We start from the raw sequence: 14,351 nt of genomic DNA on the forward strand, positions 1-14,351 counted from the left end.
AAAACAGTTACCCACTAAGTGCCAAGGAGCCTAGAAAAATAAGTATGTGGCATTTTTTGCCTCAATCATAAAAAGAAAGCAGGAAAGTAGGAGGTTGGTATGACTTTTGCATAGACAATCAACGGTCTACCACAAAAGTTAAGTAGAAAGCATAGCAAAAATAAACAAGTCAATGATTACAATCACATATTTTGAATATATATTTCCAAATTCCAGAAATTAAATGGTTTACCTCAAAGATGTCTGAAAACTTGTTTTTAAGTTGATACAAATGTAAACAAAAAATGCTAAATTAATATTCCTCACTATAATTATATAGCATTTTATAATATCCAGACTGTTCATATGTATTCTTTACAATAGCCTTGAAAGAAAACTAAAGCAAATATTATTATGTTAGCCCCACTTTACAGGTAAGAAACATGAATCAATGGTATGACCATAGCTCACTGCAGCCTTCAACTCCCAGACTAGAGTGATGCTCCTGCTTCAGCCTTCCTAGTAGCTGGCCCTACAGGCATGCCACCATACTGGCTAATTTTTAAAATTTTTTTAGAGATGAGGTCTTACTATGTTGCCCAAGCTGCTCTTGAATTCCTGACCTCAAGCGGTCCTCCTGCCTCAGCCTCTCAAATAGCTGAAATTACAGGCATGAGTCACTGCACCCAGCAAAAAATTATCATTTTTGACAACACTAATACTACAGTAATTTGCTTAACCCTCCATCACTGACATTAGGTTATTTCCCATTTGTCACTCTCATGGTCAATCCTATCAAAATATTTTCATGCATTATTTTTCCCTCCTTACTTAGTTTATTTTATTAGGAAAAAATACCACAAATTGGTTGACTGGGTCAAAACATACATACATTTTTTAGAACCTCGCTATATGCTGATTTCTAAAAGCAATTTAATATAGTTTAGTTAACTAAGATGCTACCAGCATGAGTATACCATGAGGTTCACCAAAACCTCACCATCCCCAAGTACCTCGTTGAATTCTTGCTTATTTAGAATGAGATAAAATGTTCTCTTATAGTTTTAATTTGCATTTATTTGATTACTTGTGGGATTGAACACTCCTTTTTGTGTTTTTCACTTTGTTCTTATGAGAACTATAAATTCATATCTGTATTTCATTTACTATAGTCTTGAGATTTTTCTTATAAAATTTAATAAGTTATTTCTCATAAACATGCTTTGTTATTTGGTTCAAATATTTCTTCTAATGTTACCTTTTTTATTTTGGTTTAACCAACATTCATTTGTACAAAAAAAGTTATATAATAATTCTATTCTATAAAATGCTCTTCAGTGTTTTGTTTTGTTTTTTCACTCCAAAATGGAAAAGTTACTAGCTGTCCAAAAAGTTGATAAACATGCTACCAGCTATAATACTTATTCTCCTTTTAATCAGCCTGAGGTTTATTTTGATCTATGATATTCAATTTAAATTTAGTTGCACAATTCAAAAATTGCACTTAACTAAAGATGCCCTTTTGCATGCTGCTAACTGCTATAGATAGTTGGGCGGATTAAGATAACCCAAATAATGTGGAACTACTAGAAATAATATAAATGCTGTGAATTTAACTATAAAATTTGCCATAGGAAATCAGTAAGGCATACGTAAACATTACCTAAAAGAGACAAAACAGCTCCCAGACCCATACAAGGTGGCTATAACCTAATTGAAAGTGCTCTAACATTATCTATTTTAGAAGACAAATGGGTCATTCAGAAGGGGCACTGGTCAGCCACTGGCGTATAGGGCAGGGAAAAAAGTTACTGGGTTTTTCCCCTTTTTCAATTAATTCTTCCTACTAACTGTACATTTCTTTTTTCACCAATCATTTTCAAGAGTTTTTTAGCTTCCTGTGCTTGTTATGTGGTACTCCCACTCTCCTTTATTTAGGAAGTTAATGATTTTAGTTATTTCTTATTTTATCCTAGAGATTAAACTTTTTCTCAAGTACACTCTAGGTGAGTTGTCTGGTCTCAGGGTCTGGATGTTTCTGATCTGGAGGTGAGACTGGTATTGACATGGCTGCCTAAGGCTATCTTTGCTGATGTTATCAAATCTTCGAATCCTAATTCGTAATTCCTGTTAATACCGCAAGTGTCATACCTGTTCTCTTCCTATTTTCATAGAATTGCACTGAAAGGCTTAATAGTCATATAATCCAAATAGAAACTCAATCTGCAAGCCTTTCACATGAATTATTATCAAGACATGTTCCTCTATTCACTGTTTCTATTTTCTGGCTTTGTTTCTTTAAAAAGTGTTCTGTTAAGAAATAATTAACAATAAGCTGCACATATTTAAAGCGTACAACTCAAAAAGTTTGGACATATGTGTATTTACCTGTGAAACCATCATCACATCAAGATAGTGAACCTCCTAAATCTTTCCTGTCCCTTTGAATTCCTTTCCTCCCTTTCCTTGTTGTCTCCTCTGCATTTGATATGCTTCCATTGCAATACAGCACTTATATTTTTCAGAACTTTTAAGAAGTGTAATATATTCTTTTTTGTCTGGCTTCTTTCACATAGCATAATTGTTCAGGGGTTCATCCACTTTGTTACAAATATTGCTGAGGAGTATTCCATTGTATAGATATACCACAATTGTGTTATTCAATTACCTGTTAATAACTACTTTGGAAAACGGTTTTAGTGGCTTCTTAAAAAATAAAAAAAGGCTGGGCGTGGTGGCTCACGTCTGTAATCCCAGCACTTTGGGAGGTCAAGGCGGGTGGATCACTTGAGGTCAGGAGTTCCAGACCAGCCTGGCCACCATGGTGAAACCCCGTTGCTACTAAAAATTTAAAAATTACCTGGGCTTGGTGGCACACTCCTGTAATCCCAGCTACTTATGAGGCTGAGGCAGGAGAATTGCTTGAACCTGGGAGGTGGAGGTTGCAGTGAGCCAAGATTGTACCACTGCACTCCAGCCTGGACAACAGAGTGAGACTCTGTCTTAAAAAAAATAAAAAATAAAAAATAAAATAAAAAACAAAAAATAAAAAAAATCTACCTACCATTCCATTCCTAGGAATTCACTCAAAAGAAAAAAATGCATATGTCCATATAAAAACTTATACATGAATATTCATAGTATCTTTATCTGTATTAGCTAAAAATTAGAAAAAATTAATCTCCATCTACACAGCATAGATAAACAAATTGTGGTATATTCATAAAGTGACATACTACTTGGCAATAAAAAGGAATAAACTTAATATACATTACAGACAATACAGATAAATCTCAAAATAACTAAGCTGAGTAAAAGCACAACAAAAAAACGAGTATTTATTTCTTGCCAATTCTTTTTTTAAGGTACCTGGTCACTTTATAGCCCCTTACTCTTTATTTATTTTATAATCCCTATTTTATTTATTGAACATATTAAACTATGTACATATGTACATATTTAGACATACATACAAGCTCTCGATCTGTTGCCCAGGCTGGAGTGCAGTGGTGTGACCATGGCTCACTGCAGCGTTGACCCCCAGGCTCCAGCAAACCTCCCACCTCAGCCTCCTGAGGTACGCACCACCATACCCAGCTAATTCTATTTATTGTAGAGACACGGTTTCACTGTATTGCCCAGGCTGGTCTTGAACTCCCGGGCTCAAGCGATCCTCTTGCCTCAGTCTCCCAAAGTGCTGAGATTATAAGTGTGAGCTACTGCAACTGGCCATAAACATATTTATTTCATGTAATGTATATTTCTAATAATCAAAATCTCTATAGATCTCTTTCAGTTGTTTGCTGTTTCTGCTGACTCTTGCTCTTGGTGTTTTGATGTTTTCTCCCTTGTTACATTTTGTAATTTTAAAAAATGTGTATGAGCTTATTTGTTAGAATTTTAACTACAATTATTTGATGAATGCATTGATCGTACATTCCTCCATGGAGGATTTTTTTATTGTTCTTACAAGGTACCTGAGAGTATTACAGACTGAGGTCCAATTTAAATTAAAATCCTCCACTTGCGGAGTTTTAGAAACTATAAAAATTGTGTAAATTAAGGCCCCAAATTCAAGTGAATGTAAGCTGATAACCAAGAATTATTAGGGAAGATTTTAAGTCTACCCAGAACTGAATATCTTTGCAAGATGGTCTCTGATCAGGCTTCTTACCTTTATATGGGACCCAGGGATCTTTTTCTCTAGTCCTCATCCTGCTCCTTACACAAAGCTTCAATGCCAACAGAAATCCATGGATGCCCCCAAAGTATTCAATGACTTCAGCACCTGCTTATCTCACAGGATATATTATACTTGTTTTGTTTCTAGCCCCAGAAAGTTTCCCTTATTTTCTTAATGGGCTCATCCATTCATGTTAAAGGATATTTTTTATACTGAATCTAGTACTTTACATGTTTGGTGGAGGGAGGAATTCAGGCTCTCTAGTCTATCATATTGCTACAAATCAGTCTACTATTTCTGCAACTGCTTTATAAAATTTAAATACAATATTATATTTATTCCTGATACATTTTATTTTGGTATGTTGAGTATAGTCTACACGTCTGTCAAGAGCACTTAAAATCTTGATTGAGTCATCATACTAGCTTACCTTAGAAGTTGTATATCATTTGCAAATTTGTGTGAACCTTCTTAGCTTTCACCAAAGTCACTGATCACCACAGCTTCTGACAAAAAGAAAAGCTTTAGAATTAATTTTTAAAGTCTTTATGGTAAATCCAACATATTTTCTTATTGCTTTCAGGTATACAGAATTACAAATTAAATTTCCATCATAATCAAATACTAATACATCAAATTAAAACAGGTAAATTTTCATATCCCAATAACTCAAGTGGCAGACCTTTCAAACAGTAGTATTGAACTGAATGAAAAATATATTTATCATCAAGGGAAACCAGTGGAAGCATAAAGCGTTAGTTTGGGTAAAGGGGGTTCTAGTACCTCTGAAATCTCCAACAGCCCCCATCTTCAAAAGGAAGAAACACAATTTATTTAAATTAGTATCTTAAAGGTCGGTGTTTACAAAAAGGCTGTGGGAAGGCTTTCCTGACTGAAGGATGCTTTCTTCCCCTTAGATGTTCAGTAAAATTTTAGCTCTTTCATATTTCTATTGTTTCATAGCACAAAACATACAAGAGCACTGAAGGGTCATAAAGGGAAGCTTTGAAGGGTTTCTTGCTTTTAACAACATCATGAAAACCCATGCCTGCTAGATTTTTTCTTTTCTACTCCACCACTTTTAGTTCACACCTTTACTAATTTCAGTCACCAGCGACAATTTCTGTAAAATCTATCTCCATCACAAGAGTGTGTATGCGTGTGTTTGTTTCCCCATCAGAAATAAGAGAAAACTTACACTTCTCTCCTTTAGTGCATTGCTCTTGCTTGAAGAATGAATAAACCACTGATTTGGGGTTCGCATCTTTACGTTCTGAGCAGCAACTTAGAACACTTTGCTCCTGATATTCTTTCTTCTCAATATTTGATGGATATCCTGCAATAATGTAGGAAAAACAGCACAGGCTTTGGAGTCACATCAATCTGGGTTTAAATCTCAATCTTCTACTTAGTAACTGGCTAATCTGAAGCAAATTTTTAATCTCTCTGAACCTAGTGGGAAAATAAGATGGGTCTCAATGTACAGCTGCAAGAAACAAATGATATAGCATATATATATAGTGTCAGCAAAGTGCCTACCATATAACACAAACTCTATTATGTTAGCTTTCCTGTGTAATTTTATGCTTCATTTTCACTTTACTCAGTCAAACGAATTTCCAGACTAAATTTTCTTACATTATAGCCTTGATAAATTTTATGGTTTTGTCCAACAACTATCAACATTTTAGGCCAGGTGTACTGGCTCGTGCCTGTAATCCCAGCACTTTGGGAGGCCGAGGCAGGAGGATTAAGCCTGGGAGTTTGGGACCAGCCTGAGCAATATGGTGACACCTCGTCTCTACAAAAATAAAATTAAAAAAAATAAAAAATAAAAACATTTTGCAACACTTAATGCTTTCAAAACAGCAGTACATCAATACTACTACTACTGAATATATCCCACCAAGAAAGTACATTTCAAAATCTATGTTCTAGAGCCACTAGAATTTGTTCCTTTTTGTGTGTGGTTATGTCACCAAAATGCGATATAGATGTGTAAACTTGTTTCATTTCCTTTTCAGATTTTTCTTTCATTCTACTTTTTTATTTAATCCCACTTTTGAATATGTAGACATACATGATGATTTAGGGTTAAAACTATAGAAACAACTTCCATTTAGAGAAATCTCTCTTCTGTTGTTGGCACCTTTACCTTGCTCCTTCCTTCTGCAGATACATTGCATACTTTTCCATGCCTTTGTTTTTTCCACTTCCTATTGTATTCTACAGATCATTCTCTATTGGTATACAGAGACTTTCTCCCTTCTTTTTTATGACCTCTATGGAAAGACGGTGACTTGGAAGGGGCACAATCTACCTGCAGACTGTTGTACTGTCTGGATGCACCTTAGTTTATGCAATCAGTTCTCTATTAATGGGCATTTTAGTTATTTCCAATCTTTTGCAAGTGCAAGTAATATGCTGCTATGACTAACCTCCCTTTGACTATTCCCTCCCATGCAGTTTATGCTTATGTATCTTTACCAGCAATGTATCAAAGTGCCTATTTCCCCACAGTCTACAGGGCCTATTGTATAACTTTTGGATTTTGTTGAGAAATGCGTTAACATAGCTTTAATTTATATTTTTCTTTGTATGACTGAAGGTGGAACATCTTTTATTTTATTTTTGAGATGAAGTCTTGCTGTGTTGCCCAGGCTGGAGTGCAGCGGCATGATCTGGGCTCACTGCAGCCTCCGCCTCCCAGGTTCAAGCAATTCTCCTCCCTCAGCCTCCCCAGTAGCTGGGATTATAGGTGCTCACCATTACGCCCGGCTAATTTTTGTATATTTAGTAGAGGTGGGGTTTCACCATGTTGGCCAGGCTGGTCTCAAACTCCTGACCTCAAGTGATCTGCCCGCCTTGGCCTCCCAAAGTGCTAGGGTTATAGGTGTGAGCCACCACGCCCAGTCTGGAACATCTTTTATATGTCTGTCATGTGCATTTCTTTTTCATATCTTTGGCCCATTTTCCTACTGGGTTGATGGTCTTACTTGCCTGGAATTTTACGAAGGTGTTTTCATCCAGGAGGTTAGCTCTTTGTGATATAAGTCCAAATATTTTTCCCCGCTTTGTCGCTTGCCTTTTGACTTTGCTCGTGGCATTTTTCACTATTTAAATACTTTTTTATTAATATAGTAGGATTTATCATGGTTTTTCTTTAAGAATGAGTCATAGTTATAAAATCTTTGGCTTATACTTTCGTAGACTTTAAACATGTTGTTCCATGGCTGTTTTGCTTTGTATGTTGCTGTTTAGAAGTCTGTTGCTAACCTCTCCTTTCTGTCTGGAAGCCCAGAGGAATCTTTCTTCATCATTTTGAAAGTCCAACTGTTTTACTAGGACATGACTTGGAACTGACCATTCTGGATCAATTTTCCCAGTACACAATGAGCCTTTTCAACTTGTAGATTGGAGTCATCTCTTATTTCCAGAATGTTTTCATGGATTGAAACTTAACTATTAGCTTTGCTATTGTTTTTTTCTTCTTAGGAACTCTACTTTTACTTCTTTTCTATATCAATCACTTTCTATTACTTTTTAACCTTTCTTCATTTAATTTTCATTCTCTTGGTTGTTTTCATACCTTTTCTCAATGCTCCTTATATTCAGTCCAGTCTTTTCTTATGTACCTTGGAATTTAGCTTCATTTCTTTCTTTATGACTTTTTTTTTTTTTTTTTTTTTTTGAGACAGGAGTCTCTCTATATTGCCCAGGCTGGCCTCAAACTCCTGGGCTCAAGCCTCTCAAATAGCTGGAACTACAGGCATGCACCACTGCATCTGGCTTTAACTTCATTTTAAAAGCTGATTTTTCTTTTGATTCATTTTATTTCCTGAGTTCAGTAAATTCACTTTTCATATCTTCCTCTTTTTGTTCATTTGTTTTGCATTTTTGAATTTGGATTTGAGACTTTTTATCTCTACAAATGTTAGTTTAAGGATATTTTAAATTCTGGTAGGAGTACTGTGCTGTAGTTTTCTTTAGTGCTATAGTTGGATGTTTCGGGAAGACTTTTCATCAGCTAAAATTTTTTAAAAACTTTTTTCCTTATTTTTTGTAGAGACTAGGTCTCACTATAGTGCCCAGGCTGGGCTCGAACTCCTGGGCTCAAGTGATCCACCCACCTTGGCCTCTCAAAGGGCTGGGATTACAGCTGTGAGCCACTGTGCCCAGCCCAGTTGAAATGTTTTGACTATCATTTTGTTTTCCACCTAAAGTAACTTTATATGGATGTTGCCTGCCATCTTCTGTTCATCTTGAAGTATTTTATTTTTCCTAAACCAGATATAGTTGTGTATAGGCAGAAGCAAGGAATTTAGATGACTTAACTGGATTTCTTAGTAAATAGTACCTAATAAAGTGTTTTTTTGTTTGTTTGTTTTTAATTAATGACTCCTTTTTGGGTGGGAGAAATGAGTATCTATTTTCTATTCTGGTTCACCAAGATCCTTAATTGCTACTACCTCTTCTCTTTATCACCAAGCCTCCAGGTAGATGGTGACCCTTCCAAGGCACCCTCTTTCCTTTCCCCAGAAGCAGTACTTTCATGAGACTGCGTCTTTGGTCTCATTTTCTTTCAAGTCTCTTATTTTGTCTAATGGATCTTACACCTCTTCTGACTTCTCTATTCAGGGTGGGGCTTTCTCTTTCTGGGAATTATCTGTATTCTGCTACCCCTAGGTCCTGCAACCTCTCCTCTTTTTTTACAGTCTCCACCTTGCTTGCCACTTCTCCATGGATTCTGCTAGACTGCAGTGTTGATTTCCCTGCATGCCCATAGACATTTTGCTAGCTATTAATGTATGCTTACATATCAATAAATTTGTATGGGTTTTCTCTTGTTAACCTACTGTTAGTTTAGTTCAGCCAACTCAGTTATCAAACCTTCAGAAGCGAAATTTAAGCTTCCCTGCAAATTGCTGGTTATTATTTAATATTATTATTATTTTGACACAGGGTCTCACTCTGTTGCCCAGGCTGGAGTGCAGTGGCACAATCACAGCTCACTGTAGCCTTGACCTCCTGCGTTCAAAAGATCCTCTGACCTCTCTCAGCTTCCTAAGTACCTGGGACTACAGGTGTGTGCCACTACGCCCAGTTAATTTTTTTATTTTTTTTATTTTTTTTATTTTTTTAAGAGACGAGCTTTCGCCATGTTGCCCAGGATGGCTGGTCTCAAACTTCTGGGCTCAAGCAATCTTCCTGCCTCAGCCCCGCAAAGTGCTGGGATTACAGGCATCAGCCACCGTGTCCAGCTGGTATTATTTTTATTAGTGTTCTATCTTGCACTTCTGAGTATGTTTAAGCTTCCACCTGTCAGCTTCAAGGGCTTTTTTCTCCCAGCTAATGCCTAAGAGGCAAACAACCTTATTCTACTTCTCATTCACCCTCCTCTTTTCCTCCCATTTTTTTGCGGGTTATATTATTTCTACAATGTCAGACCATGTAATATTTATATACTATTCTATCATCATTATCCTCATCTTTTAATCTTGATGCTACACACAAAATTTATTTGATTTGCTCACCACCTGACCTTATGTTGAAGATTTTCCAATCATTTCTTGGTTGCCTGAAATTTGTTCTCTAGTATACGCTTCAGAAGGATTCATGGGAACAATTATAGCCATTTTCCTTGAATTATTTCATGTTTATAAATGTTTGTCAATGCCCTGAATTCTTGAAGGGTAGTTTGGTGAGACAGGAATTATTTTATTTCTTTGAATAAATACTTTCTTAATATCTGACATAAAATGTTGCCACCAAAAATCCAATCTGATTTTCTTTGCAAGTGACCTGCTCTTTTTATTTCCCCCATCAATGCAAGAAGGGTTTATTTTTAAAAATCCAACAATTTTACAGGACCACATCTCAGTGTTAACTGTTGTGGGTTGATTTCTCCAGGTTTACAGTATACCTTTCAACATATGTTACATTTAAACCTACTTTAATGTTAAGCGTTCTTGAATTACAGTCCTAATAGTTGTTCTGGTCCATTGCTTTTGCTTGCTTTGTTTTACTGTAGTAAAATAAGTAACATAAAATTTACTGTTTTAAAGTATTCAATAAGTGGCATTAAGTATATTCAGTGTTACATAAACATCACCACTATCCTTGGGCTTACATTTGGGGAACTCCATTTATATTTATTCTGGCTCTCTTTGCCTGTCTTGTCACCTCTTGACTCCTTTTTAAAAATCTTTTTATTTTCTTCATTTTTCCATTTTTCTTATTGTACTTTCTGTGATGTATATTCACTCTTGGTTTCTAATGCAATCATCACTTTAAACTGTCTTTTTCTTAATCTTTTATTGAGTTTTGTCTGCTCTCATTGCACCTCCTTCTATGGTCTAGCCATCTCATTTCTTTTTTTCCCCTGAAAACATAGAAAGAGGTGAATTTTATTTACTTTTTTATAATTTCAAGTTTTCTTTTAGATTTGGGGGTACATGTGCAGATTTGTTACATGGGTATACTGTGTGACACTGAAGTCTGGAGTATGACAGATCCTGTCATCCAGGTACTGGGCATTGTACTCAACAGTTAGTTTTTCAACCCTTATTGCATTCCTTCCCTGCATAGTATTCCACGGTTCATATGTAACCAATCTATCCCTGATGGACACATAGGTTGATTCCACATCTTTGCTATTGTGACTAGCACTATGATGAACATATGACTGCATGTATCTTTTTGGTAGAACAATTTCTTTTGGCTATACACCCAATAATGGGATTGCTGGTCAAATGGTAGTTCTGAGTTTTTTGAGAAACTTTCAAACTGATTTCCACAGTGGCTGAACTAATTTACATTCCCACCAACCGTGTGTAAGTGCTCCCTTTACTCTGCAGCCTTGCCCACATCTGTTGTTTTTTGACTTTTTAGTAAGAGCCATTCTGACTGGTGTGAGATGATGTCTCATTATGGTTTTGATTTGCATTTCTCTGATGATTAGTGATGTGGAACATTTTTTCATCTGTTTATTGGCCACTTGTTCTTTTGAGAAGTGTCTGTTGATGTCTTTTGACCACTTTTTAATGGTTTTTTTTTTTTGCTTGTTGAATTAACTTCCTTATAGATTCTGGATATTAGACCTTTGTCAGATGCATAGTTTGCAAATATTTTCTCCTATTCTGCAGGTTATCTGTTTGCTCTGTTAATAGTTTCTCTTACTGTGCAGAAGCTCTTTAGTTTAATTAGGTCCTACTTGTCAACTTTTGTTTTTGCTGCAATTGCTTTTGAAGACTTAGTCATAAATTCTTTCCCAAGGCTGATGTCCAGAATGTTTCCTAGATTTTTTCCTAGGATTCTTACAGTTTGAGTTCTTACATTTAAATCTTTAATCCATCTTGAATTGATTTTTGTATGTGGTGTAAGGTAGAAGTCCAGCTTTGTATGTGGTGTAAGGTAGAAGCCCAGTCTTACACACATGGCTAGCCAGTTATCCCAGCACCATTTATTGAATAGGAAGTTCTTTCTCCATTGCTTCTTTTTGTCAATTTTGTTGACCAGATGGCTGTGGGTGTACAGCTTAATTTCTGGGTTCTCTATTCTGCTCCATTGGCCTATATGTCTGTTTTTGCACCAGTACCATGCTTTTTTGGTTACTGTAGCCTCAAAGTATAATTTGAAACAAGCTACACATTCAGTAGCACTTGAATGTGTAGATTGTTTTGGGCAGTATGGCGATTCTAATGATATTGATTCTTCCAATCCATGAGCATGGAGTGTTTTTCCATTTGTTTGTGTCATCAATGATTTCTTTCAGCAGTGTCTTGTAGTTCTTGTAGAGATCTTTCACTTCCTTGGTTAGAGGTATTCCTAGGCTGTGTGTGTGTGTGTGTGTGTGTGTATGGCTATCGTAAACAGGACTGCATTCTGGATTTGGCTCTCTGCTCCAACATTATTGGTATAGAAACGCTACTGATTTTTGTACAGTTTGTATCCTGAAACTTACTGAAGTTATCAGTTCCAAGAGCCTTTGGTGGAGTCTTTAGGGTTTTCTAGGTATACAATCAGATCATCAGCCAAGAGAGATAGTCTGACTTCTTTTCCTATGTGGATGCCTTTTGTTTCTCTTGCCTGATTGCTCTGGCTAGAACTTCCTACGTATCTCATGTCTGAGCTCTTATTTCTGATTTATGTGGTTCTTTCAAAGATTTCATCTTTTCCTTAAATTCTCTTAGCTTACTCTGAAATATTTAGATTGTCATTTTCATCTGCTTTGTGGCCACATTTTTGGGGTATGTTTTCATAATCTCGTGCAATGTTATATGGCTTATTTTGATGATTTTCTTATAATGATTTAGTGTATATATATATACATACATATATATATACACACATATATATATATATTCCCTTTTCCCATATATTTATATAACTATATACTAAAAGGAGGTTCCAGGCTAGGTACAGTGGCTTATGCCTATAATGCTAGCACTTCAGGAAGCCAAAGCAGGAGGATCACTGGAGTCCAGGAGTTTGAGACCAGCCTGGGCAACATAGCAAGATGCCATCTCTCCAAAAAATTAGCCAGGCATGGTGGCACATATCTATAGTCCCAGCTACTCTTGAGGCTGAGGAGGGAGGTTCACTTGAGCCTGGGGGGTCAAGGCTGCAGCAAGCTGTGATCATGCCACTGTATTCCAGCCTGGGCAACATAGCGAGATCCCATCTCTAAAGAAAATAAAAAGGAGGTTCCTATGTTACACTGTATGGACATGCTGGAGTTTAAAAAAATCTATTTCCTAGTGGAATCTGGTTGTTTCCAGTTTTGGCCATTACAAATAAAATCGCTGTATTTGCAGAGCAGCCAATATAGGTTTTCATTTCACTTTTCATCAGAGAAGCATACAATCATCAAAGGGGAAATTAAAACCACAATGAGATACCCCATCATACCTCATATAAAGGCTAAATATTTTAACTGATAATGCCAAGTGCTGACAAGGATGAAAAACTACTGGAACTCTCTTATCTTGGTGGTAAATTTCAATCTAGAGTGGGCTTGCCAGATCATGTGATAAGGATATGATTAATTTTATAATAAACTGTCAAATTGTCTTCTAGGTGGCTGTACTATTTGCAGTCTCACCAGCAAGACTAAGGTTTCTCCTTGTTTTGCATCCTTGCCAGGAAATGTATTGTTTGTTTTGACATTCTGAGTAAGAGGTTGTGTAGTATCTCACTGTGGTTTTAATTTGCGTTTTTCCAATGACGGTGGTTTTAATTTGCATTTTCCCAATGACTATTCTATACTTTTTTCATTTAACACAAAATGGTAACCACTTTCCTATGTCATTCAACAGCCTATGCCACTACTCTTTGAAAACGTTCCTTTTAAAAGGCTGAAAAATATAATGATGGGATGTGTCATAATTTATAAAACCATTCTTCTACCATTAGATATTTGTGATTTCCAATTTTTCACAAGTACAAAATCACACTGTGATTATAAAGCTTTGATTCTATCTCTATTTCCTTACAAGTTTCTTAGAAAAGGTCAAAAGGTATATGAACTTTTGTTTCTCGATGCATTTTGACAAATTGCTTTCTGAAAAAGTTATACAAGTGTACTTTTGTACAAACAGTGACTAAGGATTTCTATCTCCCTATATCACATACTATATTATTTTATAGAGGTTTACGAAATAATTTCATTATTTCTTTAATTACAATGGTTTTTTATGTAAGCCATTTGTTCTTGTTCTGTTATCATGAGCTTATTTATGTAGTTTGTTCATTTTCTATCAGGGTATTGATGTTTTTATTTGTTGATTTGTAAGAGATGAGCACATTGTCCAAAAGTATAGATTACACACTTTTCATGTAAAGCCTAATAGGCCTACTCTGGCAGCTTCTCACTCAATTCTTTATTCAACTTGAAATATACTTCAAATGAGCAAACATTTATCAAATGTCGACTGCATACAAAACACTTTGTTAGACTCCAGAAGGAGTACTGCCTCCCAAGAAGGAGTTATTTTGTTTCTCACATTATAAAATATGCATACATTAAGAATTTGAGTAGAGCAAACCCTTGAACAACAATGGGGATTAGAGGTACATACACTCCCTACCCCATGCAGTCTCCTGCTCCCCCAGTAACTAATAGCCTACTGTTGACTGGAAGCCAACTGGAAGCCTTACTGATAATATTAACACATTTTGCATTTTGCAA

At 36.0% G+C, this 14,351-nt stretch overlaps 1 protein-coding gene across 17 annotated transcripts in view; it reads right to left on the minus strand.

Annotated features, from left to right (window-relative positions):
• Positions 1-14,351, minus strand: part of CAB39L (calcium binding protein 39 like) — a 137,952-nt gene that overhangs the window by 118,075 nt on the left and 5,526 nt on the right. For 10 of the 17 annotated variants that reach the window (XR_001338760.4, XR_008620631.2, XR_008620628.2 and 7 more), the window contains exons 2-3: positions 5,361-5,498; positions 4,593-4,668 (exon numbers count right to left, since the gene is read on the minus strand). The gene's annotated coding sequence lies outside the window, so the exon portion shown is untranslated. The remainder of the gene's footprint in view (positions 1-4,592; positions 4,669-5,360; positions 5,499-14,351) is intronic. The other 7 variants (XR_008620630.2, XR_008620632.2, XM_014347432.5 and 4 more) reach the window with 1 other exon arrangement.

This window comes from Pan paniscus, chromosome 14 (assembly GCF_029289425.2).
Source record: "Pan paniscus chromosome 14, NHGRI_mPanPan1-v2.0_pri, whole genome shotgun sequence".
Lineage (NCBI taxonomy): Eukaryota > Metazoa > Chordata > Mammalia > Primates > Hominidae > Pan > Pan paniscus.